Raw genomic sequence first — 13,985 nt, forward strand, 5'->3', positions numbered from 1 at the left:
AACATACCATAATTATGTTCGTTTTTATTATACATGGCGACTTACAGAGACTAGGGTGTGTGAACTATGCATCAGCTGCAGAGTCACTTACAGTTACATCTCACCCGAAAACGGAGCACAAGAAAGTTAAGTGACTTGCTCAGGGTCACACAATGAGTCAGTGGCTGAGGTGGGATTTGTACAGGGGGACCTCCTCGTTACAAGCCCTTTATCTTTAACCACTGGACCACGCAGCCTCCTATAACAAAATCACACCTCAGATTTGACTCGAACCCACAATTCCTGGCTTAGGAGGCCAGTGCCTTAGCCATTAGGCCACAAGGGCTGACACGCATCACACATTTGGTAGTACTAAAGAAAGTGGGAACAATAGTATCGTGGTTTAATACATCAAATCCAAGCCATCATTGGTGTTCAAACACAGCAGAGTGTTACATTGGGAAAGGGCCGTACTTGTCAGTACGTATTTGACATTCATGTGGGAAGATTTAAGATTGTGAAGAAGTTTAAATATGCTGCGTATTTGCGCATTGGGAACCTTACATAATTAGGTTTCTGATTAATGCCACTTCTTACGGACAGTAATCAAGGTGACGATACAAGACCAGAGCCAATAAAACAGTTATTTTCCTGTGTGCTTGTTCAGAATATGCGTGAATCGTGAAAACGTCTTGCTAATATGTGAACAAAGCCAGCATTCACTTTATTGATCACCATGTGGATTAACCGCTATTGGAACACAGATGATTGTGTTAAAGATGTTAATAGACTTTTAATGTACACGTTTTAGAGCTAAACGTTTGTTGAGACAGTTCAAGCACTGTAGCAGTGTTTAATTATTTCCTGGATGTTTGCCTTTTGGTCTTACTCTGGAAAAAGTAATAATAATAATAAAAAGTAGGCAAAACCATTTTTTGAGAAACCGCATTTGGGAGAAAAACTAAGAGTTTTTCTTTAACTGATCTTTTCAAAACACCCATACACAAAAGCCTTATTTCTACTGAAAAACTAACGTGCTTCATGGCTGCTGCTACAGCACTCGGGCACGTTGTGCCTAGCGTTAGTGACATAGGAGATAAGAAGACCTACAAAATATCACACAGTGCAGTTTTTCAGTCCGGGGATTATTACAAATTAGCAGACTGTGCATTAAAATACACATGCATGGTGGGCGTCTCTGTTACAAAGAATTGTCACACTTTGTATTTATCTCCATAATGCGCCGGGACAAAATACGCAGATACTTTAAAATTATTTGGAGAATGCGGGCATCGATCCCGCTACTTCTCGCATGCTAAGAGAGCGCTCTACCATTTGAGCTAATTCCCCTTTAATGGTGCCAGGGATTCTCATAGGCTTCATCGCAGCTTGATACGAGCAAATCAGATTGTCAGTTGTTTTTTATTTTTATTTTGGCAATGTAGTCTGTGATTGCAAATTAAAAAAAAATAATTTAATTAACTAAATAGCAAATATTTCGACTAGAGGTATGTTTTCAATTTCTTTCAAAAGTAGTCTCAGCTCGTTTATTCAGTCGCTTAGAAATCCACAATCTGTGTCCCGATGCAGCAGCGCTGTGTGCTGTGGCTCGAGCTTGTTTGACGAGGCAGACGATGCAAAAATGCCAATACTTGCTTTTGTATCACGCGACAAACTTAAGGTATGCTTTAACGGCTTGGCTGTCTCGAGTTAGTTTGTATTGTTAATGTAACACCTCGTTGTTGCCCAGTCATTGTTTCATATGAAGTAGAGCTTGCCAGTTCGGGGCGACGGTCTGCTAATAAAATTTAAGACTATATTTGCAAGGATCATTTCTAGAATGAAACACGTTTTGAAGGGATTGGTCTCGGTATCCACCAGGAGGAGTGGCAGTGTTTTCTTCTCAGCACCGAGCTGACAATGAGTGTTGTTATCGGGAACCTACTCGCTGCAAGGAATAACCACTTCAATCTTCAGTCGGGGGTTGCTGAAGGAAGGGGACACATTTTGAGTGTGTATCTCATTCCGGTAGAAACGTAGAAAAAAGAAACCATCAAGCCCACAATTGTTCAGTTGTTTAAATCAATAACCACATTTAAATTGATCATTGCTAATGTCAAAACAATTTAAGAACACTTTAAATAGGGCTTGATTAATATAAAAATATAGCAATGTCTTTTGCACTACGCAGGACTAGATTGAGTTTAAAATTGACATTACATCTGAAAATAACTTGTGCTTACCCCCACTTACAAGGAAGCTGTCAACCTTTGTATTCGTCCTCATAACGTGTTAGAAAATGTAAACAGCAGTTGGAGAATACCGAAGTCGATCATCCTAGCATGTTAAACGAGGGCATTTCTCATGTAAGCTACTTCCACTAATAGATCGTTTATAGTGTTCTCAATGGTCCGCATCCCAGCCTGAGACCACGATCCAGTGGTAGTCAGAGATGTTTTTCAAAGTAATATGTTATTTGAAATATTAAAACAATCTTTAGTTAACCTCTCAAAACCCCAGCCCCTCACAGACAATTTCCGCCTGGGAGGCTGTGCCCTTAAATAAATCACAATATCTTCCAAAGTATAGACAGCACAGGCATGGTTAAGGGCTTGAATTCAAGGTAACCCTTTGGGCATCAAGACTAAAACCTCAGGTGTGATAAAAGTCTTACTCAGTACCACACTGGAAGGAGATATCCAGAAAAAATACATAAAAAAACAACAAACGCTTTTCATTTTTTTATGTTCTATAGTCATTTTTTCAACTTGTAGCATATGAAAAGAGCCAGATTTTTTTCCAGTGCTTCACCAATATGTCTAATATACTGGGTAAAAATTTGGAACTGTTTGAACAAAGGGATCAAATTCTACAGGAGTTTTTACAAAGCTAAGCCCAAGGGTCCCCAAACCTCTCCAAAAATAAACATTGTGTAAATCTTTATGTCAATTGATATACTAAGTTCTAAAAGGGATGTTATCTTCTGGCACCTCACAGGCTAGCCATTGCCACAAGCATTTGCCTTTGAAAGGTTTTTTTTTTTTTTTTTTTCCTTTATCTCATTCAAGAGGTGGGCGTGTTTGTTTGCACATCAATTACTCTGTGATGTATTGGGTTACAAACACAGTAAAGGCATGAATGGAACGCTTGTGACCTCCCCTACAACGTGATCAGGGAGATTTCATCGTCATGAAGGTTGTAAGACCACAGCAGCAAAACGCAAGCTAGTCGATTGCTTTTGTTTTGAATGCATGGGGGTACTAGACACATTGCGAATGGGATATCTCAGCGGTGAAATGACGGATTCGAAAAATTCCTTCGCTGTTTGACCGTAGGAAAACAACGATTTTGATATCGAGTCAGCTTTTTTCTCTTTTGCTTTTGTAATAATATTAAAAATGAGTTATGAAATATAATATTTACGTGCAGTTCCGTGTTCCGCCGGCGGGACAAGAGGGGCGTAAAAATAACACATGTTTCTACACAAAATATTTTTCAGTGACTTCGACAAGTAGCCAGTTTACAACAAAAATGCAATCTGTGTTAGGAACGCTATTTTAGTCCGATTTAAAATGGAAATTAAAATGGTATTGAGTGCTGACAAGAGTTTGGTATCAGCTGTTGATTTCCTTGAAACAATCTATAGTAAAATGAACATATTTATTCATTTAAAAAATAAGTAAAAGTGAACTGCAGAAGTGGGATTTGAACCAACGCCTCCATTCGGAGACCAGAACACACAATCGTCCTTGAGTCTGGCGCCTTAGACCACTCGGCCATTCTGACAAGCGGTGTTTGCTATAGTAGAAAACCGCATTATTTCATTTCAGCACAGACTAGTGTTGTCTATTGTATCAAGGCCCGATTGGGTTTATTACGCACATACTAACTTGCTCCATGAATGATGTAATGATAAGTGTAAAAAAAGAAACAGATTGAAGCCAACCCACGAAAGTAAGATTCTTTATTTCAATATCGGTATAGCTTTAAAGGATGCACGCATTTTACAATAGCAATTGTTATATGACAATGACCAATAAGTAATTGTGTTGCAATACTTTATACAGTGTGAACAGAATCAGACATTGCTCCGTTGCCTCGAAGAAATATCTACAATTTGTATTTAAAAAGGACGCCCAATGTGGGGCTCGAACCCACGACCCTGAGATTAAGAGTCTCATGCTCTACCGACTGAGCTAGCCGGGCTGATGGGAGAAAGTGTATTTCTCTGAGGCGGGGTGAGAGAGGAAGTACCGACAGGTGCGTGGGACCTGAGATTCGGTGTGCTGCTGCTGTAGATGAGTGTTCTGGAGACGCGCTGTTTCTGTGTCTGCGGTGTTACAGCCGTGTGAGTATATTCCAAAAGTAAAGTGTTGGATAATTCGAGAGCTAGTCTGTTGAATAAAGCTCTGAGACGTGTGGTTAAATCCCGGTCTAATCAATTTTGTTTTGTTAGATTAAAAGTGTTCCAGCAGCAGGTAAATGTCCCCACACCTTTTGGTTGTGTTTACTTATGCTACACCGCTGCTAAACCTGAACGTTGCTGCTAATTATATTAACTAAACTTGTATTGTTGTTGAATTGCTCTAATATAGTTAAACCTGTAATGTTGCAGCTAACGTTCCCTAATACTGTTAAAACTTGTGTGTATTAACAATCTGGCTTTTGTTGTTGAACCCTTGCTGGGAAGAGCTGTTTCCAATCACCTAGCACTCTTAAAGAGAAGTGTAATCGCTGCTATATGTTGGTCTAATACCCCATGCTTCTAAAATATGGCTATTGGCTGGCTTTATTCAATTTCCCCCTCCTTGTTTCTAGTCCATCGCCTTAACCACTCGGCCACGACTACATGCTTGCACGAGTATTTGTGAAAATATCCAAAAGAAGTAAACGAAACCAGTAGTAATGCTGTAGATGGCAGTATAGGCTAACTAATGAACCGAAGTCAAATGCCTTTGTTGAAACTGTCAGATTTGTAGAAGGCAAGCACACGTGGGAAATGTAAATACAATATAATTTTTGTTAACGTTCATAATAATGAATACATCTTTATTTCAAAATACGTAGCTATTTAACTGATCTTTTCAAAAAACACCCTAATCCACAAAAACAAAGTAGTTATTCATTTGAACTGAAAAATTGACTTGCTTCATGGCTGTTGCCAGAGCACTCGAGCACGTTCTGGCTAGCGTGAGCGGACTTAGCAGATAACAAGATCTACAAAATATTTCATGCTAATAAAACATACCATAATTATGTTCGTTTTTATTATACATGGCGACATACAGAGACTAGGGTGTGTGAACTATGCATCAGCTGCAGAGTCACTTACAGTTACATCTCACCCGAAAACGGAGCACAAGAAAGTTAAGTGAATTGCTCAGGGTCACACAATGAGTCAGTGGCTGAGGTGGGATTTGTACAGGGGGACCTCCTGGTTACAAGCCCTTTATCTTTAACCACTGGACCACGCAGCCTCCTATAACAAAATCACACCTCAGATTTGACTCAAACCCACAATTCCTGGCTTAGGAGGCCAGTGCCTTAGCCATTAGGCCACAAGGGCTGACACGCATCACACATTTGGTAGTACTAAAGAAAGTGGGAACAATAGTATCGTGGTTTAATACATCAAATCCAAGCCATCATTGGTGTTCAAACACAGCAGAGTGTTACATTGGGAAAGGGCCGTACTTGTCAGTACGTATTTGACATTCATGTGGGAAGATTTAAGATTGTGAAGAAGTTTAAATATGCTGCGTATTTGCGCATTGGGAACCTTACATAAATAGGTTTCTGATTAATGCCACTTCTTACGGACAGTAATCAAGGTGACGATACAAGACCAGAGCCAATAAAGCAGTTATTTTCCTGTGTGCTTGTTCAGAATATGCGTGAATCGTGAAAACGTCTTGCTAATATGTGAACAAAGCCAGCATTCACTTTATTGATCACCATGTGGATTAACCGCTATTGGAACACAGATGATTGTGTTAAAGATGTTAATAGACTTTTAATGTACACGTTTTAGAGCTAAACGTTTGTTGAGACAGTTCAAGCACTGTAGCAGTGTTTAATTATTTCCTGGATGTTTGCCTTTTGGTCTTACTCTGGAAAAAGTAATAATAATAATAAAAAGTAGGCAAAACCATTTTTTGAGAAACCGCATTTGGGAGAAAAACTAAGAGTTTGGAAACACATTTGCAAAGGCATTGGATTCTATTGTGGTGTTTCCGAACTGTTGAACGTTTCTCATTACATGCAGGTTTACTGGCTTGACAAAAAGGCGATTGACGAAAAGAATGCTGTCTCGATAGGAAACGCGCGTCAAGCTGAAATAGCTCAGTTGGGAGAGCGTTAGACTGTAACGGTCCCTGCTTCGATACCGGGTTTTTGTAAACAGCACGACTAGGGTTATTTTTTCTTAATTCATTTTTTGAATTAAAAAAACAGCACATTTTTTCTTTAGTGTAATTGGAGGAAATAAAACGTATTACAGTGCCATTTTCTAATGCGATAAAGAAATGCAAAAAGCATCATCTCTGCGTGGGCTTGAAACACCAAAATTACGATTAACAGCCGAACGTGCTAACCGATTATGGTGTTTTATTAGATAACACCCTGGGAGCTCGACAGAGCAGTGTGTATGCATACAGCTAAAATGGAAACCAAATATATACGATTCAAATGGGAATCGTATTCAGATTTTAAGTACACATTTGATAGACTTCACAGTGCAAAGGAGGAAGACAGACAATGCAAATGAGGCAACTGGCTCCTACTTTTTAAATCATACGAGAAACTTGAACCCAATTAAGCTTTTAACCGCCTGCAGTTTGGAATGAGTTTGAAATGTTGTTGTAACACCTCAATGGGCAACAGCAATTGCATTATATGAAAGCTCCTGTTTATTTGTCAGCGGCACAGCTACCGGTGCCACTCAGAGTTGGAGGGAGAGGGTCGGCCACTTGCCCATAAAACAATACTTTCAGGGATCATTTCTATAGTGATTTGCCAGCGAAATGCGTTTATAAATTGTTTGGACTCGCTATCCACGAGGAAGAGTGAGAGTGTTCGTTTTTGAGCGTGAAGGAGGCAGTGAGTGTTGTTTTTTGGCCAACTGCTCCCTGTTATCGATGACCGCTCCAGTGTTCCTTAGGGGGCTGGAGGAAGCGGACACGTTCTTAGTGGGTATCTTACCAAAAGGTACGCAAGACGACCTACAGTTGCAAAGCACTGCTGCTTTTTCGAAGATTTATTAAAACTATCAATCTGACTGAAAACACATATCACATTAATTGTGATCGGTTTGATACCAATAGGCTTACATGACAGGTATTGTGTATAGACAATGTCATATACATAGAAATGAACACGGACAGTGTTTTTTTAAGGGCTGACTCATTTTAATGTTCGAGAGATCTAGGTGTACTGGACAAATATACTGGATTTTTTCCATGTTGTAATTGTGCCGCCTGTGATAATGCGTTTGAAACTAGAGATAATGTGAGATAATGTCTGTTACTGGCGGATAGTTTAAAAATTGTCTCAATTATGTTACAACTTTTGTGTCTACGAAACATATCTGTAACAATCATGTAATGCCTGTGTGGTTTTTTCATGAAGTTAATTTGCTAACAGACTGTTCTGATTTGTTTCTAACCGTGAAGCGATCGCTCTGTTTGCCGTATATTTTCTGTCTGTAAGAGGAGTGTCCTTGTGATCCCATATAGAATGCGACGAAACAGGTCGCCCTCCTTAATATAAACAGAAAAAGAATAAGTTCACGCACACACCAGGTGATTTACTGTAGCGTCAGACATTGGAGGTTCAGCAGTGTACTGCAGTGTTGTGCAAAGTCGTCGGTGTAAGTCAGGATGGCCGAGCGGTCTAAGGCGCTGCGTTCAGGTCGCAGTCTCTCTGGAGGCGTGGGTTCGAATCCCACTTCTGACAAATCTTTTTGTTTATTTATTTCTTAAAACGTCCATCGAATGCTTGGTAATTTGATTTGTTTTTCTTGTTAGTATTCAAATCACAAGGTCGTTAAATGAGAGAAAGTCACCGCAAGCCTGCACCTCACCACATCCTTCACACTGTTAAACTGCCTCATTATGACGAGGCCTCTAATTATGCCTTTCCAATACTTTGAATGTGTTATTGTTCAGTTTAACATGAGAACATCTTGGTAGAACAATCATAATGTCCGCAGGACTTATTTTCCTCGGGTTCTAGTATCAAGTTTTGAGTGTGTGGCCGGTTAGCTCAGTTGGTTAGAGCGTGGTGCTAATAACGAACGAATAACGAAGATTCGAACCTGCGCGGGGAAACCCCAATGGATTTCTAGTCCATCGCCTTAACCACTCAGCCACGACTACATGCTCGCCCGGTTACTTGTGAAAATATCCAAAAGAAGTAAAAGGCTCCCGCAGTAATGCTGTAGATGGCAGTATAGGATAACTAATGAACCCAAGTCAAATGCCTTTGTTGAAACTCTGTCAGATTTGTACAAGGCAAGCACACGTGGGAAAAGTAAATACAATATTCTTTCTGTTAGCGTTCATAATAATGAATACATCTTTATTTCAAAATACGTAGCTATTTAACTGATCTTTTCAAAACACCCCCATCCACAAAAACAAAGTAGATATTTATTTCAACTGAAAAACTGACTTGCTTCATGGCTGCTGCCAGAGCACTCGAGCACGTTCTGGCTAGCGTGAGTGGACTAAGCAGATAACAAGATCTACAAAATATCACATGCCAATAAAACTTACCATAATTATGTTCATTTTATTATTATTTATTTAGCAGACGCCTTTATCTGTGGCGACTTACAGAGGCTAGGGTGTGTGAACTATGCATCAGCTGTAGAGTCACTTACATTTACATCTCACCTGAAAAACGGAGCACAAGGAGGTTAAGTGACTTGCTCAGGGTCACACAATGAGTCAGTGGCTGAGGTGGGATTTGTACGGGGGACCTCCTGTTACAAGCCCTTTATCTTTAACCACTGGACCACACAGCCTCCTATAACAAAATCACACCCCAGATGGGACTTGAAACCACAATCCATGTCTTAAAAAGCCAGTGCCTTATCCATTAGGACACAGGGGCTGACGCAAAAAGCACATTTGGTAGTAATAAAGAAAGTGGGAACAATAGTATCATGGTTTAATACGTCATATCCAAGCCATCGTTGGTGTTCAAACACAGCAGAGTGTTACATTGGGAAAGGGCCGTACTTGTCAGTACGTATTTGACATTCATGTGGGAAGATTTAAGATTGTGAAGAAGTTTAAATATGCTGTGTATTTGCGCATTGGGAACCTTACATAATTAGGTTTCTGATTAATGCCACTTCTTACGGACAGTAATCAAGGTGACGATACAAGACCAGAGCCAATAAAGCAGCTATTTTCCTGTGTGCTTGTTCAGAATATGCGTGAATCGTGAAAACGTCTTGCTAATATGTGAACAAAGCCAGCATTCACTTTATTGATCACCATGTGGATTAACCGCTATTGGAACACAGATGATTGTGTTAAAGATGTTAATAGACTTTTAATGTACACGTTTTAGAGCTAAACGTTTGTTGAGACAGTTCAAGCACTGTAGCAGTGTTTAACTATTTCCTGGATGTTTGCCTTTTGGTCTTACTCTGGAAAAAGTAATAATAATAATAAAAAGTAGGCAAAATCATTTTTTGAGAAACCGCTTTTGGGAGAAAAACTAAGAGTTTGGAAACACATTTGCAAAGGCATTGGATTCTATTGTGGTGTTTCCGAACTGTTGAACGTTTCTCATTACATGCAGGTTTACTGGCTTGACAAAAAGGCGATTGACGAAAAGAATGCTGTCTCGATAGGAAACGCGCGTCAAGCTGAAATAGCTCAGTTGGGAGAGCGTTAGACTGTAACGGTCCCTGCTTCGATACCGGGTTTTTGTAAACAGCACGACTAGGGTTATTTTTTCTTAATTCATTTTTTGAATTAAAAAAACAGCACATTTTTTCTTTAGTGTAATTGGAGGAAATAAAACGTATTACAGTGCCATTTTCTAATGCGATAAAGAAATGCAAAAAGCATCATCTCTGCATGGGCTTGAAACACCAAAATTACGATTAACAGCCGAACGTGCTAACCGATTATGGTGTTTTATTAGATAACACCCTGGGAGCTCGACAGAGCAGTGTGTATGCATACAGCTAAAATGGAAACCAAATATACACGATTCAACTGGGAATCGTAGTCAGATTTTAAGCACAAATTTGATAGACTTCACAGTGCAAAGGAGGAAGGCAGATAATGCAAATGAGGCAACTGGCTCCTACATTTTAAATCATACGAGAAACTTGAACCCAATTTAGCTTTTAGCCGCCTGCAGTCTGGAATGAGTTTGAAATGTTGTTGTAACACCTCACTGGGCAACAGCAATTGCATTATATGAAAGTTCCTGTTTATTTGACAGCGGCACAGCTACCGGTGCCACTCAGAGTTGGAGGGAGACGGTCGGCCACTTGCCCATAAAACAATACTTTCAGGGATCATTTCTATAGCGATTTGCTAGCAAAATGCGTTTTTAAAGTGTTTGGACTAGCTATCCACGAGGAAGAGTGAGAGTGTTCACTTTTGAGCGTGAAGGAGGCAGTGAGTGTTGTTTTTTGGCCAAATGCTCCATGTTATTGATGACCCCTCCAGTGTTCCTTAGGGGGCTGGAGGAAGCGGACACGTTCTGAGTGGGTATCTTGCCTAAAGGTACGCAAGACGAACTACAGTTGCAAAGCACTGCTGCTTTTTCGACGATTGATTAAAACTATCAATCTGACTGAAAACACGGATCACATTAATTGTGATCGGTTTGATACCAATAGGCTTACATGGCAGGTATTGTGTATAGACAATGTCATATACACAGAAATGAACACGGAGTGTGTTTATTAAGGGCTGACTCATTGAAACGTTCGAGAGATCTCGGTGTACTGGACAAATATACTGGATTTTTTCCATGTCGTAATTGTGCCGCCTGTGATAATGCGTTTGAAACTAGAGATAATGTGAGATAATGTCTGTTACTGGCGGATAGTTTACAAATGTACTCAATTATGTTACAACTTTTGTGTCTACGAAACATATCTGTAACATTTATGTAAGTCCTGTGTGGTTTTTTCATGAAGTTAATTTGCTAACAGACTGTTCTGATTTGTTTCTAACCGTGAAGCAATCGCTCTGTTTGCCGTATATTTTCTGTCTGTAAGATGAGTGTCCTTGTGATCCCATATAGAATGCGACGAAACAGGTCGCCCTCCTTAATATAAACAGAAAAAGAATAAGTTCACGCACACACCAGGTGATTTACTGTAGCGTCAGACATTGGAGGTTCAGCAGTGTACTGCAGTGTTGTGCAAAGTCGTCGGTGTAAGTCAGGATGGCCGAGCGGTCTAAGGCGCTGCGTTCAGGTCGCAGTCTCTCTGGAGGCGTGGGTTCGAATCCCACTTCTGACAAATCTTTTTGTTTATTTATTTCTTAAAACGTCCATCGAATGCTTGGTAATTTGATTTGTTTTTCTTGTTAGTATTCAAATCACAAGGTCGTTAAATGAGAGAAAGTCACCGCAAGCCTGCACCTCACCACATCCTTCACACTGTTAAACTGCCTCATTATGACGAGGCCTCTAATTATGCCTTTCCAATACTTTGAATGTGTTATTGTTCAGTTTAACATGAGAACATCTTGGTAGAACAATCATAATGTCCGCAGGACTTATTTTCCTCGGGTTCTAGTATCAAGTTTTGAGTGTGTGGCCGGTTAGCTCAGTTGGTTAGAGCGTGGTGCTAATAACGAACGAATAATGAAGATTCGAACCTGCGCGGGGAAACCCCAATGGATTTCTAGTCCATCGCCTTAACCACTCGGCCACGACTACATGCTCGCCCGGTTACTTGTGAAAATATCCAAAAGAAGTAAAAGGCTCCCGCAGTAATGCTGTAGATGGCAGTATAGGATAACTAATGAACCCAAGTCAAATGCCTTTGTTGAAACTGTCAGATTTGTACAAGGCAAGCACACGTGGGAAAAGTAAATACAATATTCTTTCTGTTAGCGTTCATAATAATGAATACATCTTTATTTCAAAAAACGTAGCTATTTAACTGATCTTTTCAAAACACCCCCATCCACAAAAACAAAGTAGATATTTATTTCAACTGAAAAAATGACTTGCTTCATGGCTGCTGCCAGAGCACTCGAGCACGTTCTGGCTAGCGTGAGTGGACTAAGCAGATAACAAGATCTACAAAATATCACATGCCAATAAAACTTACCATAATTATGTTCATTTTATTATTATTTATTTAGCAGACGCCTTTATCCGTGGCGACTTACAGAGACTAGGGTGTGTGAACTATGCATCAGCTGTAGAGTCACTTACATTTACATCTCACCTGAAAAACGGAGCACAAGGAGGTTAAGTGACTTGCTCAGGGTCACACAATGAGTCAGTGGCTGAGGTGGGATTTGTACCGGGGGACCTCCTGTTACAAGCCCTTTATCTTTAACCACTGGACCACACAGCCTCCTATAACAAAATCACACCCCAGATGGGACTCGAAACCACAATCCATGTCTTAAAAAGCCAGTGCCTTATCCATTAGGCCACAAGGGCTGACGCAAAAAGCACATTTGGTAGTAATAAAGAAAGTGGGAACAATAGTATCATGGTTTAATACGTCATATCCAAGCCATCGTTGGTGTTCAAACACAGCAGTGTTACATTGGGAAAGGGCCGTACTTGTCAGTACGTATTTGACATTCATGTGGGAAGATTTAAGATTGTGAAGAAGTTTAAATATGCTGCGTATTTGCGCATTGGGAACCTTACATAATTAGGTTTCTGATTAATGCCACTTCTTACGGACAGTAATCAAGGTGACGATACAAGACCAGAGCCAATAAAGCAGTTATTTTCCTGTGTGCTTGTTCAGAATATGCGTGAATCGTGAAAATGTCTTGCTAATATGTGAACAAAGCCAGCATTCACTTTATTGATCACCATGTGGATTAACCGCTATTGGAACACAGATTATTGTGTTAAAGATGTTAATAGACTTTTAATGTACACGTTTTAGAGCTAAACGTTTGTTGAGACAGTTCAAGCGCTGTAGCAGTGTTTGAATATTTCCTGGATGTTTGCCTTTTGGTCTTACTCTGGAAAAAGTAATAATAATAATAAAAAGTAGTTCGGGACAAACACCAATCACAAAATGTTTTAGTACAAATATTTATTGTAGAGAATGCGGAGTATGCGATTTAACAGAAAAGTATGCTGTATATACACATTCATTTGGCATCAAACCTAAACTTGGTTTGAGGGTTCGCTGCCTGGCCAACTGGACGAGGCTGAGACCCCCATTTGATAAAACATAAAAACTGTTAAGAAAGGTGGAGATGGGGAGGTGGTGGGTTACGATGAAATCAAAACGCAACTGAGAGATAAGTGAAGAGGGTATTTATAGTGCTAACAATTTAAATTAGCTAATGTGTAAATTGAATGATTCAATTTGGTGATGCGGAGATTGGTGTCTGACCCTCCTCCCGAACTTTAATTATAAATTTCATTTCAGTAGTTCGGGACAAACACCAATCACAAAATGTTTTAGTACAAATATTTATTGTAGAGAATGCGGAGTATGCGATTTAACAGAAAAGTATGCTGTATATACACATTCATTTGGCATCAAACCTAAACTTGGTTTGAGGGTTCGCTGCCTGGCCAACTGGACGAGGCTGAGACCCCCAAAAAGAACAAGCCGGTCTCAATGCCACAATTAGAATTGAATATAGCCCACTTGAAGGTTTAGCCAACCTTTAACAAATGATCATCAGCACGCAGGAGAGGAAAACAAAACCCATTTTTGGGAAATAAACCTCTGGGAATCCATGGCTGATTCGATTGCCCTTCCTCCAGGCAGGCTACTAACACTTAAGAGCACATTTCTGTAAAAGCAATTT

At 39.9% G+C, this 13,985-nt stretch overlaps 6 non-coding genes across 6 annotated transcripts; 5 read left to right on the forward strand and 1 right to left on the reverse strand.

Annotated features, from left to right (window-relative positions):
- Positions 1 to 1,789: 1,789 nt before the first annotated feature.
- LOC131705576 (small nucleolar RNA U3) lies at positions 1,790 to 1,995 on the forward strand. Its single transcript, XR_009310528.1, has one exon. It is a non-coding gene; the product is annotated as a small nucleolar RNA U3 (small nucleolar RNA).
- Positions 1,996 to 4,112: 2,117 nt separating this feature from the next.
- Positions 4,113 to 4,185, reverse strand: trnak-cuu (transfer RNA lysine (anticodon CUU)). Its single transcript has one exon. It is a non-coding gene; the product is annotated as a tRNA-Lys (tRNA).
- A 2,770-nt stretch (positions 4,186 to 6,955) lies between these two features.
- LOC131705597 (small nucleolar RNA U3) lies at positions 6,956 to 7,171 on the forward strand. The gene has a single exon (XR_009310548.1). It is a non-coding gene; the product is annotated as a small nucleolar RNA U3 (small nucleolar RNA).
- A 679-nt stretch (positions 7,172 to 7,850) lies between these two features.
- Positions 7,851 to 7,932, forward strand: trnal-cag (transfer RNA leucine (anticodon CAG)). Its single transcript has one exon. It is a non-coding gene; the product is annotated as a tRNA-Leu (tRNA).
- A 2,571-nt stretch (positions 7,933 to 10,503) lies between these two features.
- Positions 10,504 to 10,719, forward strand: LOC131705435 (small nucleolar RNA U3). Its single transcript, XR_009310392.1, has one exon. It is a non-coding gene; the product is annotated as a small nucleolar RNA U3 (small nucleolar RNA).
- Positions 10,720 to 11,397: 678 nt separating this feature from the next.
- Positions 11,398 to 11,479, forward strand: trnal-cag (transfer RNA leucine (anticodon CAG)). Its single transcript has one exon. It is a non-coding gene; the product is annotated as a tRNA-Leu (tRNA).
- The last annotated feature ends 2,506 nt before the right edge of the window (positions 11,480 to 13,985 follow it).

Source organism: Acipenser ruthenus, chromosome 35 (genome assembly GCF_902713425.1).
Source record: "Acipenser ruthenus chromosome 35, fAciRut3.2 maternal haplotype, whole genome shotgun sequence".
In the NCBI taxonomy this organism is placed as follows: domain Eukaryota; kingdom Metazoa; phylum Chordata; class Actinopteri; order Acipenseriformes; family Acipenseridae; genus Acipenser; species Acipenser ruthenus.